Raw genomic sequence first — 17,073 nt, forward strand, 5'->3', positions numbered from 1 at the left:
CCAACCTTGCTCTGAGCATCCCCCACAATCACTTTCCTCACCTGGCCAGGGTCCTCACAAGCCCTTTCACCCCAGGCCTTCTCCCAGACACTGAAACTGACATACATACTTCCCTCACTGGGAGGGGGGAGGGGTGTGAGCACAGGTATATAGACAGCCAGGACCCTGACTGCAGGGTTCTAGAAGGCTATCCTATGCAGTTGGATGTTGTTCAGGTTTTACAATAATATCTTCAGTTTAATTTTCCTTTTTAACCTGAGAAAGAGAAATTTTTCAAATTTTCCCAAAGGTGCTGTGGGGATTAGCAGCGGCCCTAAGGTGCTAAGGCCAAGGCTCAGAACTCACCAAGATCCTGAACCAGAGGCCATGAGGCCCCTCAGCCTTCCTGCAGTGACAGCCATGCCTCTCTCTAAGTAATGCAGGGTTCCCAGGGGATCCACCGAGCTGCCTGACTCTTCAGACTCCTAGACTGTTCTCCATCCCCATCCTTTCCTCTTCCCATCACAAGGTCAGATATTTTTAATAAATGCTGACCATTGAGCATAGAATTGGTCACAAGTCTCTCAGAAAGTAAGCGAGTATTCAAAGTACAATTAATATCCAGCTACTGTAAGGGGAGAGGGTGTAGGAAGACAGAGGAGAGGAAGGGGTGTGGTAAACTCAAAAGCACAGATAATAATAAACAATGGATAATCAAAAAGTAATTCGCATTTGGCTCCTGAACATAGACTGGAGCACACACTGGGGCACTGGAAGCCAGCGGAAGTGCTCCTTCTGGCTCCACCAACTCCTCAAGTGCCCCAGTCCAGTTTAGCTAAGTTTTTGGTTGTGTTTATGGTTTGAGAGGAGGGAAAGGGTTTGGAAGCTGGACTTCACATAGACACTCTTGTTTCATTATGCTGTGGTTATCATTGAAGTTGAAATTATCAACTCGCTGTGCTGGACTCTAGCAATGGAGCCTTCTACCTCCTAAATGCATCAAGCTGGGGCATGAGGCAGTTAAAACGAAAGTAGCAGCAGAGCCATGAGCATAGGGTAGAAGTCAGGCAGTAAGGCCCTAACACTAATCAGAAAGGTGACCATCTCTATAAACAACTTTCAGCCCCATCCAGCTTCTATCAAAAATCAGAGCCTTGGGTTTACTCATTAACTTTCCTCTTTCCTCTCCCATCTACTTCTAGGCCAGGGCCAGAGAGCACACAGTAAGAGGAAGAAGTATCTGGGAAGCCCCCAGATTAGACGCGAAGACTTGTGCCTTCATCCCACCTGAGAAACCACCTCCATCAGAGCTGGAAGGAACCTTAGCAATCAATAAGACCCCTCCTTCTGTGGGTAGAAGACAACCTAAAGAAAACAAGTAACTTGCCAAAGGTCACGGAGCCTGTTAGAGGCAGAAGCAGGAGCCAGGATTAGAACCTCCCGCCCGGGAGCTGGTCATCATTCCAGAGGTTCAACAGCATGACAGCCCTCTGAGGCCAAAGCCATAGGAGAGAATACACTTCCTCTCCGGAAAGTCCTCCACTCCCTCATTGTAACTTCAACACAGATGCACAGAAGGACGGTCATCTGGCTAAGATAACTGATGATGAGAAACCAAGATGGCGGCAAACCTAAACTGCTGCTTCGCACAATAATTTCAAAACTACAACTAAAAGACAAAAGGGACATCATTCAAAACCACAGGAAGGCTGGCTGAGTGAAAATCCTACAACTAGAAGGAAAGAGAAAGGCACACTGAGACTCAGAGGAATTGCAGAAGGCAGAAGTACCAAGGCACGCACATGGAGAGGGAAGGCAACTGAGTACAAGGCTGGCTTTCTCAAGCAGGAGGGAGACAAAAGCTTCTGACTGCACTGAAATCCAGTTCCGGGTGAGACTCTAGGGACCCAGACTCATTCAAGGAGAATATGGACTGTCTGGCAGCGGGCAGAATTCGAGGCAACTTTCTCTCAGAGGTGCTTGCAGCGATTACCATTACCACCAGACACTGAGACACAGGGGCCTATTAGGGCAGGGCTGACGGGATACCAATGCTGTCTGCTCCACCCTGAAACTCCGCCCCATCCAAGCTGAGCACAGAGGCTTTTGCAAGTCTTGTCTCATAAGGGTGTCTCCAGCACAGAGGTTCTCCAAGCATAGGCACAGCTGATCCCCACAGCCATTTGGCCTGAAGGTCAATTCCTCCCAATGATACCAACAATAATCAAGGCTTAACAACAACAATACTGTGCACACAGCCCACAAAGGGTATCCACCTCAGGTAACTGGGGAGGCTAAACCACTGGACCCTAAGGACACCTAGCACACAAAGCCACTCTATCAACTCAGGGAAGCAGCCAAAATGCAGAGACAAAGAAACAGATTACAAATGAAAGAAATACAGGAAAGCAAACGACTGGATATAGAGTTCAAAACCACAATTATAAGGTTTTTCAAGAATTTTCTAGAAAAGGTTGATAAATTTAGTGAAACCCTCGAGGATATGAAAAAGGACGACTAGAAATTAAGCATACACTGACTGAAATAAAAAATATTATTCAGAGATCTAACAGCAGACTAGAGGATTGCAAGAATCAGGTGAAAGAGTTGAAATACAAAGAAGCAAAAAACACTCAAGTGGGAAAGCAAAAAGAATCCAAAAATATGAAGATAGTGTAAGGAGCCTCTGTGACAGCTTCAAGCATACCAACATCAGAATTATGGGGGTGCCAAAAGAAGAGAGAAAGCAAAATACTGAAAACCTATTTGAAGAAATAATGTCAGAAAACTTCCTCCACCTTGTGAAAGAAATAGACTTACAAGTCCAGGAAGCACAGAGAACCCCAAACAAAAGGAATCCAAAGAGGACCACACCAAGACACATCATAATTAAAATGCTAAGAGCAAAAGACAAAGAGAGAATCTTACAAGCAGCAAGAGAAAAACAGTTACCTACAAGGGAGCACCCATACGACTGTCAGCTGATTTCTCAATAGAAACTCTGCAGGCCAGACAGGAGTGGCAAGAAATATTCAAAGTGATCAATAGCAAGAACCTACAACCAAGATTACTCTAATCAGCAATGCTATAATTCAGAATTGAAGGGCAGATAAAGAGCTTCACAGATAAAAAAAAAAAGCTAAAGGAGTTCATCACCACCAAGACAGTATTATATGAAATGCCAAAAGGTATTCTTTAAGAAGAAAAAAAATAAAGATAAAAATTATGAACAACAAATACATATCTATTAACAAGTGAATCTAAAAATCAAGTGAATAAAAAAAATCTGATGAACAGAATAATCTGGTGAATATAATAGAATCGGGGGCACAGAAAGGGAGTAGACTGATAATTCTCGGGGGGGAAAGGGGTTCAGGGTGTGTGGGAAGACTGGACAAAAATTGTACACCTATGGATGAGGACAGTGGGGCAGGGGCGGGCAGTAAGGGCAGAGGGTGGGGTGGAAACTGGATGGAGGGGAGCTATGGGGGGGGAAAGAGGAACAATTATAATAATCTGAACAATAAAGATTTATTACATTTTTTAAAATAAATAAATAAAATAAAATAGACAAAATGTTTTAAAAAAGAGAGAAAATAAATTCTATTTTAAAAGAAAAAAGAAAAAATAAGATGACTGGTGATATCAGACCATGCAGGCCTCCTGGGAAGCTCCCAACCAAGTCCTCCCCCTAGGACCAGGCTCTGCAGAATCTGTGTCATGGGACAGGATATGCTGAGGAGCCAGGATGTGCTGAGCAGCAAGGCCTCAGTCCTTCCCTCCCACCACCTGATTTTCACCAGGCTGATTTCCCTCAGCCCAGGCCCATGTGCCCATCTGCCCTGCATAGTCCACTCACAGGTGGTGCCCCAAACCGAAGAGCAGTGAGAATGAAAGTGGATACCCATCCAGGTCCCAAGGAGTGGGGAGACTTAAAACAGGAATTTCCATATTCCTGCTGCAGCAGCTCCAGGCAGGCCCTGCCCAGGACCTTATGAGAACAGCCAGCCAAGGTCTGCAGTAGGACAGGCAGTGTATCAGCCAGACTGCCTGGGTTTGAACCCTGTAAGTCTCTGACCAACTCTCTCCTTAGCTGCTGCCTTTATAAAATGGGGGGAAATGACAACTATCTCCGTAGACTCCTATAAAAATTAAAAGATTTAAATTAAGATTAATACACTTTAAATAAATTAGTTGTGGACATATGTAAAGAGTCTGAAACTGTGTCCCATGAGGATAGTGACAAATATAAATATTGGCAACCCAAGTACAATGTGCAAAACATGGCAGGACAATAAGGTTGGTGGCCACTCCTGGAACACCAAATAATTTCTGCTGGAACTTAGAGAAGGGACTTTTTTGGCAAACAGCACCATCCTTCCCGCAACCACCACCCCCACGGCCACACTGCTAGATTCTTAGAAGATAGGAGATTTACACATCGCCCAGCAGAAGGAAGCCACAGAATAAAACACACAGAAAGTAAAACATGGAAAGGCCAGGGTCTGTAAGCAGCAACCCTAGGGAACCTGAATCAGCAGCATCCACACAGGCTGCCTAAGGTAGCTCCACAGGGGCTGGATGAACAAGTACTGGGAACAAAGCAAGACCCCCAGAGTCCATAGGAGCAGAGAGGAGGACCTTGATGAGGGTCCTGGCAGAGGGTGCCACTTGGAGGGCCAGGGGCATTCCTGAAGCACCAGAGCAGGGGAATAAGAGTTAGGTAGCATTGGCCAGGTTCCCACAGATGCTTTTCTGAATGGCCTGTGGGAGGTCCTCCACCCTAGCTCCAAGCCTGCTGGGAGGAGACAGGAAACAGGAAGTTACATGCCTCTTCTGCTTCCCTAGGCTTCCTCCTTACAATCAGGGTGGTTCTCCAAGAAAGAAATTAAGAATATTGCTAGCTGCCAATCAGAAACAGTAGGGAGGAGGGTCTCTCTCCTGGCCCCCAAAGCCCACTTTAAGGAGCTTATCAGTTCCAAGTCAAGTGCTAGGGCAGAGAGACAGTCTAAAAAATATCAGTATCCTATGTTATCCTCCTCCCCAACCCACAGTTAAAGAACAAAAGAAACTCTGACTTCAGTTTATAGCACAAAGACTTTCTAAGGCTCCACCACAATGGACCCAGACCAACACTGACCTGTTTTCTTTGAATTTCCTACAAACACCTTGGCTGCTGACAGACAAGATCCCAGGATACCCCTGCAGGAAAACAAAAATGAGGTCATCACTTCTCTGTGAAGCCACTCTAGGGTGAATGTTGTCCCGCAGTGGCCACTCTTTGGGGCAGCAGTCTCCCAGCAAGAACCCATTCGTTCAATAGGGGGAGAATGCCAGAATGGCACACTGGTTCCAGCTGCTGTGCCCACTCCACTGAGCTGCTGGTGGGGGCCTAAAGCATTATTAGCAGAACCCAAGTCCTGGAAAGACCGCTGTGATCAATTAGTGATGTCTGGTAAAGGCAGTTATGTAAGAGTACCTATGTCATCTCTGAGGTAGACCCCGGGGCATCCAAAGATTTAATGTTTGTAATTTTGATCACTCACAAGCAACCCAAAGTTTCAAGATATGTAAAAGTGTGTAACTTTACTGAGACACGAGTTAGATTCACATACCCTAGGTGGCTGATGTAAAGAACAGGCCACTTTGTTTTCATCTCTAACACATCCAAAGTACTCTTGTGGAGCAATAAAAAATTGGTGGAAAATGGCCATCAAATGAGAGATGAAATTGTAGCAGAAGTTTAAAGGGTAGTTAATTTGGGATGTAAAGATATACACAGGAAACTCTTGGCTCTGTGGAAACATGACTCTGGAGAAATCCAGGCCCATGTAAAAATATTCCTGTGGATGCAAATTTGGGATTCTAGAAGGTACAAGATTATTTTGGGGAGGAAGGAGATAGCAAAATGGATTCATATTTTTATTGAAAAATAATTGGCATATAAATTATATTAGTTTCAGATATACAAATAATTATTTGATATTTGTACATATTAAAAAATGACGACCACATAAGTTTAGTCAACGTCCATCAACATACATACATAGTTACAATTTGTTTTTCTTGTGATAAAAACTTTTAAGATCTATTCACTTAACAACTTTCAAATATACAGTACAGTATTATTAACTACTAGATGCCCAGTGCACAAAATTCATGCATGGGTAGGGTCCGTAGGCCTGGCCAGTGATCAGGGCTGATCTATGGAGCAATCAGCGGGGCGATCAGGAGGGGGGCCCCAATACTGGCACCCACCTTAGCTGGCCTGGCACCCCTGCTCACTGACCCCACCTGAGTGGGCTGGCCCCACCCCTAATCGTCCTGCCTCCACCACTGTTGGTCCCTGCCACATCCCCTGCCGCCCACACGCTGGCTGGCCCCACCCCCCTAGCCCCCCATCCCCCGCTGCCACCACAACCGCAAGTCGCCTCCCTCTGCAGGGCAACTGGCGTGGGGGGCAGGGAGGGGGGGGGGAGGCAGGCTCCCCTGCTGCCACACGCCTTGGCTGGCCTGGGGGCTGCAGGCTGAGGAGGCAGCTCCTGCAGTGAGCCCCTGGTGGTCAGTGTGCATCATAGTGATTGGTTGACTTGCATATTAGGCTTTTATTATATAGGAGAGGATAGTCACCCTGCATACATTACATTCCCATGACAAGACTGATTTCTTGAAATGTCAGGGCTCCACACTGTGCCTACTCTATGTCTCCCAGCAGTGGGTATTGGGCCAAGGAGAACATAGAGGTGATTAGAATCTAAGCCTGAAGGAGCTTCCAATCTAATTAGAGAAACTATGATACTCAGTAGAATAGCAAGTGGCACTGAATCTTCCCAATGATGCTCAGAATGCATTTCAATCCCCCTTTCATCCTTTCCTCACCACCCCAGCCAACCAATTCACAAATTGTCTCAATCCATCTTCCAAAATGTCTCAGGTTCAGTCCTTTCCCTCCATTCCTCACAGCTGCCCAGTCACTGTCCCCACCATGATTTCCCCTCTCAACAGACCCCAGACTCACCCACCGGAGGCCTAGTCCTGCTTCTGTAACCCCAATTCAAAACCCTGCCAAGTTCCCACAGCCTCCCAAGAAGTGCACATGGTGGGCACTCACCTTCTCTTAAATGAATGGACAGATGAAATTCTTTGGCTGGACATTTGAAGCTGCCTACTATATAGTCATTGTCTCCCTATCTAGCCTTTTATTTCTCTGCTTCCCTCCCTATAACCCACTCACTGGCCAACCTATGCTATTTACACACTGCAACACTTACTTAGTGCCCTTCCTCAGGTTGGTTCCTCCTCCCTTCTGTTGAAATGCAAGCAAACCACACTTCAAAGTTCATGACAGATTCCACCTGCTACATGAAGCATCCCTCCAGAATCAGGGTGACCCATCCTGTTGTTTGAACCCACATAACATTCTCCTCTCACAGGCCACTCACCTTATAGCTTGATTTGTCACTGTTGAACCCCTTTCTTAACCCTTTACTACACTATAAGCCCCATGAAAACAAGAACGTTTACCTTTTTAATTTTTGTATCACCAGAACTTAGCACAGACTCTTGTACTTTGATACATACATACTAAGTATTCATCAAATTCACTAAAGAATCACCCCATCCACACTAATAAAAGAGAAAGATACAAACTGACTGTACCTTCAAGATACCCACCAGCCAATCAGGAGTGAGTATGCAAATTAACCCAACAAAGATGGCTGGTTAACTTGCATATGCAGGCACCCACCAACCAGGGGCGGGGCGGGGCGGGACGCTTGCGTTGTCACCATGTCACCGTCCCTGCACCTCTGGGCCTCTGGGCAGCATGGGAAGTTGGAAAGGCAGCTCCGGGCAGAGCTAAGGCAGAAAGGTGGCTCCAGCCAGAGTAAAGGTGGTGCCAGCAGCCAGGGGAAGGAAGGCCCATTCCTGCACGAATCTTTGTGCCTCTAGTGTAATATATATTAAAGCCAGGAGAGATGAAGACAAAAAATGTCATAGGAGTTCCAAAGAAACTTTTAGGATAGGTGAGCCAGGGAAGGTTCCATGAAAGAGCTCAGACATGAGTCGGGTCTTGAAAGAGGGAAAGGAGGGCTGGGAAAGAGCATTCCAGGAAGATGGGACAGTATGAACTAAAAGACAAAGGAATGAGCAAAGCATGCTTGGGAGATCCATCTGGCTAGAACTGAGGGTTCCTAGAAGGAGACCAGTGGGAGATAAGGCTACACAGGCAGGCCTGGAATGGATAGAAAGAATGTTGAGTGCCAGGCTATTGCACTTGGATTAGACCCATTCCTTCAGTCACTGGGGATGACAGCCACAGCAGGCCTGGGCCTTAATAGTAGAAAAAAGGAAGTCTTGTTCCAAGCATATCAGTCTAGTCTCCTCAGCTAGAGTATAAACAGCAGCTACCATCTTCTGCACACCTGCTATGTAGGAGGCTCAAAGCTTCGTGCTTCACATACATTACCTCATTGCTCCTCCAAAGGCCTGAGAGACCGCTATTGTTATCCTTACTTTGCAAGCGGGAAACTAAAGCTACGAAAGGTGAAGGCACTTGCCCAAGGCCTCACCAACTCACTCATTCACTTAACAGTACTCCAGTGCTGGAGCTAGAGACTCAGGGATAAGGACCAGAACATTGGCCAGCTACCCCTGGACCAGGGGCTTCCCACTTAAGCTGAGCTGCTTCTGCTTAATTCCTCAAAGGCAACATTTATTAAGCACATAGTAGGAGCTGAATAAAGCACAGTATGTGGAATGGAGATTGCCAAGGGCTGGGGAAGGGAGAAATGAAAATTTACTGTTTAATGGGTATACGGTTTCAGTTATGCAGATGAGAAAGTTTGAAGATCTGATGCACAATGAATATACTTAATGCAATTGAACTGGACATTTTAAAATGTTTAAGATGATAAATTTTGTGTTTTTTACCACAATTAATTTTTTTTCCACTTATTGTCTAATTGGCTGCCAATATGATCTTATTCTGCTAATTATCTGGTTCTAGAAGAATCTCTAGAAAGATTTTACCCCAATTACCCTCCAAAACAGAAATTTGGAAAGAGGAGGTAATGCGCCCAGAACTGCACATATAGGTGGTATTGAGGCTAAGATCCTCCAGCTCAATAGAGAAAAATGGCAGATGGCAGCACAGCACAATAGGAAAGCACAAGGCATGATAGGTCAGAGGCCACAGGTTCAAGTTCTGTTTCTTCCAATTAATAAGTTCTGTGACCTCAGAGAAGTAATTTATTCTCTCTGAGCCTCACTTTCCCAACCTATAAGAAAGCAATTAAAAATAACACATACTTTAAAAGATTATATGTGACTCAAATAAAATTATATACACCTAATGTGCAGAGAAAGCACTTGGTCAACTATATATTATTTTATAAACACTAGTTATTGTTATTAATATTAAATATCAGTTCCTAGATTTAAAGAAGATTAATATCTGATTAATTCAAATAAAAAATAATCTCACTTCATTGTAGCCCACTCTGTGGTTCAGAGCCTTGCACACAGCAGGTCTTCCATGAATGAGTGCACAATAGAATTACTCTTCAAGTTTTATCCACCCCTATGCACTTCCCTTCCTCACCCCTGACCCACCGCCCAGCTACAACAGCCCTGCCAGAACCTGGCAGAGGGTAGGAAGCTGGTGTAAATGTCTGCCTCCCTGGCTGCATTCCTTAGCTAAATATAAGTGATTTGTACAGTCCATTGTTTGAAATTATCCATAATACCTCTTCCCCCCTCCATTACCTATGATGACAAGCTGACTGTACGTACATCTTTATAGAAGAACTACATACAATACATTCCCTATTACTATTTTTAGTAGAGAGAGGAAAGCTGGCTGGTACACGGGGATCAGAGCCCGAGTCCTCGGTTTTCTCCACTAGTCCAGGAAAGCTTCCTGGAGGAGGAAATACCTGAGTCAGAGAAGAGGACAGTTGCAGGTCAGAAGGGCACCCGCACATAATGAGTTTGGTTCTCGAACCAAAGGGAGGTGAGTAGCTGCCTTCTTGTTTCCGTCTTGGGGATGGGGAAAGGTCCACACAGCCCAGGGGATCCCATACTACCCAATGCTTCAAATTTCCCGGGGCTCTGCAGGCATCCAGGGAAGAGGTAGAGAACAATATATTTTGCAAAGAAAGGCGAACCAAGAGTTCAGTTTTGAGATACACAAGTACAAATACTGCCCTCATAACAAGCCAGTTTCTTCTTTGGACTTTTTTTTTTATTTAACCACAAGAAAGTTTTCTTAAAGTCCCAAAGCTGAGGCACAGATGGACTACATCTTGTACCTTGAGGTGTGCCAAAGCTCTGTCACTCTGAGTGCCGATTAGCCAGCAGTGACCCAAGGAATGGGGCGGGGAGGGGGCAGGGGAAAGGCCTGCAGGCGGTATCCCAGTCCCGACCGAACCCCTAGCCCTCCCTGAGGGCGCTGTATGGACAACCCCCCAAGCCACTGGGGTCTACTGGGCCACACAGTCAGAAACACATGACAGCTCCCAGGCTCTCCCTTTCTGCTGCACCCTTCAGACCTCCCATCCCTTCGCCAGGGACCCCTCGGTTCACCCTCCCTCGCTCCACTCCCAAAAGGTCCTCCGAGCCTCTCGGTGCAGATCCCTCCCTCTTCGCCCCAATCCCGCCCCCTCCCCCCTCACACACACCTTCCTCTTCCTGGGCCCCATCCCTCCCTCATTCCGCCCCACAGCCGCTTTCCTTACACCCCCTTCTCAGAGCGCCCCTGAGGCGCTCCCCTCTCTGAAACCTGGTGAAGGGCTCGCCTCGCTCACCCAAAGCCGCCCCGGATCCCGCAAGCTCTCCCGGCCCGCTCCCGAGCCCGCCCGCCCGGGGCCGCACTCACCGAGCTCCCAGGAATGCGGGACCCCGGCTCCCTCGAGCTCCCTCGCCACCGCCGCCACAGCCACCGCCAGCGGAAACGGGGGGCGGGGCCTTCCCGGGAATGGCGAGGCTGCAGGGCGGGGCCGGCCGCGGGGCGGGGGCGGGGCCAGGCTTAGGGGGCGGGGCTATGCGAGACTGAGGGGCGGGGCCTGCCCGGGAATGGCAGGGCTGCAGGGCGGGGGCGGGGCCAGGCCAGGGGGCGGGGCCAGGCCAAGGGCCGGGGCTGAGCGTGAGGGGCGGGGTGACAGGGCTGCCAGAAGGAGCTGGAGCCGGCGCTGGGGCTCCCGGCCGAGGTTGCGAGAGGATCAGGGGGTCTACAACACCCCCTGTCTGGTTCACCTGCGTCAGAGCAGGCGGGAGCCCGAGGAGGGAAGCCAGGGTCGTGCTGGGCACGGGTTTCCCGAACCTGTCGGGGCGGCCTGTGGGTCTCGGGAACCCCCGCACCACCTCCTGGATCCTGGATTGGCCGCTCCTCAGAGGCGCTACTAAAAGGCCTTCCCCTCGCCCTCGCAGCCCGAGCTGCAGCCGAGAGCCGACTTTGGGGAGGAGAGGTCGGGATCTGTGTGCGCGCTCCTGGGATTGGCCCCATTCACCACCCTAGGGCCTCGCTGGCCGGAATCTCAGCTTTCCCCTCCGGCCAGGCTCTCTGATCTCACCACCCCCACATCCACACATAAGAAATCCTCCCCTGGTATTTGGGACGGACTATTTGAGATGTACTATTTGAGATGTTGACGTCGCGGGTGTGTATTAGATACTGCCAGGAGGAGCCGCTGTCTTGTCTTCCCCAGGAGCCAAAGGCCTCCAAGTGTTGGTAAAGGGCATGGAAGAACTGAACTGAAGCAGGAAAAACTCAAGTTAGACATCTCTGGTGGAGTGCTTCCTATAGGCATTTCCAGGCCTGGATTCTTGAAGCAGAAGACCCAGACTCTTCTCTGAAGTGACAACTGGCAGCCGTCATCATCATTACTGTCATCAAACGTATTCTGTGCTTCCCATGTGCACGATCATGTTCTAAATATGATTTGAGACAGTTTAGATCTGCTTATAATCTCCTAATTAGACTGGCAGTTTCCATTCATCTCCTCAGCCCCCGCTCCCTCATACACACAATCTTGTTTTCGACTTTTAGATTTAAATCAATAATCCATATCCTGACTCTCCATTCCCCTCCAAAACCTTATTCGATGCCCCACCCATAAATTCTTCCAAGAATTTATTAGCCCTATTAGCCCCAATCCAGTCAACTTCCAGAAGAATTTGTTACCCAGAGAGGGAAAGGGGCTTGCTAAGGATGTCTGCTGGTGACTGCTCCTTCTGTAAAGGCCGGAGGCAGCCCGGTGTGGTAGAAACCACAGGGCTTTGGAGCCATGCAGATCTGGAATCCTGGCTCTGCCTTTTGTGCACTGTGCCTCTCTAGTTTCTTCACCCTAATAATACCAACGCCACAGGGTTGATAGGATGGCCAAGATGATGGGGGCAAAAGCACAACGTTTGATTTTGTTAGCTTCCTCCTGCCCTTTAAAAAAGATAAGTGCCAGGAGCCAATTCCAGCATGTCATAATTACAAGACTTTTATCAAAAGATTGATGAAACTTGGGTGCTCAGCAAGGGCTGAGTCACATATGTAATTACCTGTTGGAGTAGCTAGAGGGTCCTTCTGCCCTTTAAAAAAAAAAGATAAGCAAATTTGATAACCAAGGATTATGAGCCTTAGGAATGAAAGAAACCTTAGGGGGGAAAAAAAAACCCTTCAAGCAATAACCCAAGAAGTGGCCAAACTGCTCACCCTCCTTCAACACATCCAGAGAAGGACGACTCAGTGCCTCCAAAGAGGTTTACAGCTCAGGAAAAAGCCATGGAGGAAAGCCACAGACGATACGTAATTATTCAACATAAGGAGGCTTGCATCTGTGAGGCAGACACATACTACTAGGTCCACAGAGGACAAAACTCAAATAAATACCTGACAAGGAGGCAAGATTTTAGGACAGGAACTCCCAAAAGCATGTTGTCACTGTTTACTGCACCAGGCTTCTGAGGAATGTCAGTGAGTTTGTGGTCTGGAGATTCTGGAAGTGCTGAGGAAAAGGTCGGGTGACTACATCCAGGTTGTTGGGAATATCCCATTTACTACTCCTGACATAGTTATAAATAATCCTCCATTCACTCTCAAAATATCTTAATCTGGACAATAAATTGTAGGTCACATTAACTATGAACAAAGGCAATACTCCAAACAGCTCCTACCAGCCCTGCATATCAGCAATTCTGCTGGAATTGCTGCATCCCCAGAGATCTCAAAAGATAGTATGTCAGTTTATTCCCCTTGAAATCACCAAATCCAATCAAAAATGATAAACAAGCAAAATTAAGTTTTCAGCCAGCCACCCCAAGTCAAAGGACAGACAGTGCTTGCTGAATTGTGACACCTAGTGGGGAGAATTCTCACTGTTGGAGGCTTTTTCCGACACTGCATTTAGCCAGTTTTCTTTTTCACTTGTAGCTTGTAAAGCACAGAACAGCAGTTAACATTTTCCAAACGCTTATGTGCCAGGCATAGGTCTAAGTACTTTACATGTTCTAATTCATTTGACCCTCACAACAGCTCCATGAGGTAGCTACTATCATCAGCCCTCCATTTTAAACCATGAGGAAATTGAGGGGGGGTGGGGGGGGGGAACCACGTTAGGTAAGCCCTATCTGCCTGGCTCACTAGTAGAGCATAGACCTATGAACTAGGAAGTCACTGTTTGATTCCCAGTCCAGGCACATGCCTGGGCTGTGGACTCGATCCTCAGTGACAGGTGTGCAGGAGGCAGCCGATCAATGATTCTCTCTCATCAATGATGTTTCTCTCTCTCCCTCTCCCTTCCTCTCTGAAATCAATGAGGTGGGGAAAGTTAAAAATAAGTTAGGTATTTTCCTCCAGGTCATTTAGCCAATAAATGACTGCTGGGTTTAACCCCAGTTTGTCCGGTTGCAGGTTCTGGCACTTACCTGCTACTCTATCCAGCTTCTATCAGTTGCATGTGCAAAGTTACTTCAGAGGTGTCTTCATAACTTTGATCAACTCTCCCACATGAGATGACAAAAGGGGGAGTGAGAACAGAGGTCACCAACCTTTTGGACCTCATGGACCACCAGTGGCCCGCGGGCCATCGGTTGGTGACCGCTGTACTAGAAGGTCAACATCCACATCTACTAGTAATGAGTGGTCAAATCTACCCAGGATAAAATCGGGGCATTAAATCAGACAATGAGAAGACATACAGCGTCAGTTGAGTGCACAGTAGAGTTTCTAGTTTAAAGGAGAATGAAAAATGAAATCGTTCCTTGCCCTGGCCAGTGTGGCTCATTTGATTGGGCATTGTCCTGTTCTCTGAAATGTTGCTGGTTTGATTCCCCATCAGGGCACATGCCCTAGTATGGGCTCGATCCCCAGTAGGGGGCATACAGGAGGCAGTAGATCCATGTTTCTCTCTCCCTCTCCCTTCTACTCTCTCTAAAAATCACTTAGAAGAAAAAGAATGAAGCAGTTCCTTCCCTTCAATAATATTTATTTGTGCAAACTGAACAGTGGTTGCTGGTCACTGAAGCCTATCAGCTGCACCAAGAGGACCCAAACCAAAACCTTCCCCCGTTGTCAGGGTGAGGCAGGCGGAAGTGGCCAAGACTGTTCTGCTTCTTTTCCAGGCTCCCACTTCTAAAGAACACAGACCATCCCAAGGGCCCCCTCCCCTCCTTCCTTCAACTTCTTTCTCTTCCAAAGCTCAAAGTGGTGAGTGTAGCAGGATTGAGGGAACCATTAGGCTTTGCAGACCAGATGGTTTCTGTCACAACTACTCAACTCTGCCATTATAGCACAAAAGCAGCCATAGGCAATGTGTAAATGAATGAGCACAACTGTGTTCCAATAAAACTTTATTTACAAAAACATGGATCAGTCCTGGCCGGTGTGGCTCAGTTAGTTGGAGCATCGTCCCATACATCAAAAAGTTTCAGGTTTGTCTAGCTGGCATGGCTCAGTGCTTGAGCATCAACCTATGAACCAGGAAGTCACAGTTCAATTCCCAGTCAGGGCACATGCTCAGGTTGTGGACTCCATCCCCAATAGGGGACATGCAGGAGACAGCCGATCAATGATTCTCTCTCATCATGGGTGCTTCTATATCTCTCACCCCTCTCCCTTCCTCTCTGAAATCAATAAAAATATACTTTAAATTTTTTGTTAAGGTTTTGGATTCAATTCCTGGTCAGGGCACATGCCCAGATTGTGAGTTTGATCCCAGTCAGGGTGTGTACAGGAGGCAACCAATTGATATTTCTCTTTCATATCAATGTTTCTCCCTTCCTCTCTCTCTAAAATAAATTAAAAAAAAAAAAAGTCCTCATGTGAGGATTTTAAAAAAACTAACAGGTAACCCCTGCACCAAATTAGGGCCTTCAAATTCCTATCTTCAGATGTATTGCAGGAGTGACAGTGGGTTGGATCCAAGTTCTCAAATGTCAAAAAACAAAGAAAAACGGATTAAAATCATTGAGTATAATAAACAAGTAACTCTGGGTGGGTGTGCACATGTACATGTGTGACCCCGGGTGGGTCAGTGCCTGCAGAAAGCATGCACTTTCAAGAGGCAGCTGGTTTGGAGCTGCCTAGATTTTGCAAAGTCTTGGTCAGACCTTTCTAAAGAAGTGCAGATTCTATGTCTAGAATTCCTGGTGGTCAATATTCACTCTATAAAGACAAAAAATGCATGACATTGTGAAATCAGACAAAGTATACAAACCAAAAAAAAAAAAAGCAGAACATCCCTGCAGAAGGTCTTTGGGAAAGCTAAAGCTGTTGGTAGGCATATGTCCAGCTATTATAGAATCTTAGAAACAACTATCTATGAGTGTCTGTGCGTGTGTGTGTGCGTGTGTGTGTGTGACTTATATACCATCTAGCTGAGCATGTGAGTAGCTGGTTGTAATCAATAAATCTATACAATAATAGAGGAATATGCAAATTGTCTGGGACACTGTCACAGTAACAGTAACGACTGAACAGCAGGCTGTGTAGGGCAACCAGTTGGGGGTGACCAGGCTGATGGGGGGGGGGGGGCAATTGGGAGTGATCAGGCCAGCAGTGGGGGCAGTTAGGGGTGATCAGGCCAGCAGGCAGAGGCAATTAGAAGTGATCAGGCTGGCAGGGGTGGGGGGCAGTTAGGGGCAATCAGGCAGGCAGGCAGGTGAGCAGTCAGGAGCCAGCAGTCCTGAGTTGTGAGAGGGATCGGGCCTAAACCAGTAGTCAGAAATCCTCCAAGGGGTCCCAGATTGGAGAGGGTTCAGGCTGGGCTAAGGGGACCCCACCCACACATGAATTTTGTGCACCGGGCCTTTAGTATAACAATAATAGTCATTTCAGCTACATTTGTGTCAACTTTCTCAATGAGCTTAGAATATTCTTATATGCTTAGAAAGGCAATTCCATTGTTTAAAATCACACTTCAAATTCTGCCCTGCAGCCCAAAAAGTGTTAAACCCAAATATGAATTTGCCATAGTATAGAAAATGTTAATATGCCTGGAGCAAGGGAATTGGGGCCAGGGGCATGATGCAAGATAAGAGGAAAGAATCGCATAGGCAGCAGACTGTGCCAGGTCATGTTAAGGATTTTGACATGTACATATGTCGAAAGTACGTCATAAATTGAAGTGTTTTAAATAAAAGAGACGATCAGATTTACATTTTGAGACTATTTGGCTGTAGTATATTGTTGGAGACAGTGTTGGAGACAATAGGCTTTAGCAGTGGTCTAGGCACAAGATGAAGTTAGCTTGGTCTAGATTAGCGGTAGTGACAAAGAAGGGATATCATAGCCCTGAGGGAGGTTTGGAAAGTGAAATGTACAGATTGGCAATGAATATGATGGATTAGGGAGGGAAGGGTGTTAAGAATGAGTCATCAGGTTTCTGGCCAGCCTAAGAGAATGGTTGGTGGAGCCAACCATGGAGATAGGCAACAGGCAAAGAGGATTAGATTGAAGAGGAAAATAGACAATGGCTAATAAGTATCTAGCAGAGTTAGTGAGTTTAAGGTCACTGGGGATCTTGGCAAAAGCCTTTTGTGTTTTGGATTGTTTTGGGGGAGGGGTGTTGTGTTTTTTCTTAAAAATGAGGAGGCAGAAATTGGTTC

The 17,073-nt window shown here is 46.8% G+C and overlaps 1 protein-coding gene across 3 annotated transcripts in view; it reads right to left on the minus strand.

Annotated features, from left to right (window-relative positions):
* Positions 1-10,961, minus strand: part of TSPAN9 (tetraspanin 9) — a 204,147-nt gene extending 193,186 nt beyond the window's left edge. For 2 of the 3 annotated variants that reach the window (XM_036454805.2, XM_036454807.2), the window contains exons 1-2: positions 10,856-10,961; positions 5,120-5,181 (exon numbers count right to left, since the gene is read on the minus strand). The gene's annotated coding sequence lies outside the window, so the exon portion shown is untranslated. The remainder of the gene's footprint in view (positions 1-5,119; positions 5,182-10,855) is intronic. The other variant, XM_036454809.2, reaches the window with a different exon arrangement.
* Between the last annotated feature and the right edge of the window lie 6,112 nt (positions 10,962-17,073).

The sequence above is a fragment of the Pipistrellus kuhlii genome, unplaced genomic scaffold (genome assembly GCF_014108245.1).
Source record: "Pipistrellus kuhlii isolate mPipKuh1 unplaced genomic scaffold, mPipKuh1.p scaffold_m20_p_3, whole genome shotgun sequence".
Classification (NCBI taxonomy): Eukaryota; Metazoa; Chordata; class Mammalia; order Chiroptera; family Vespertilionidae; genus Pipistrellus; species Pipistrellus kuhlii.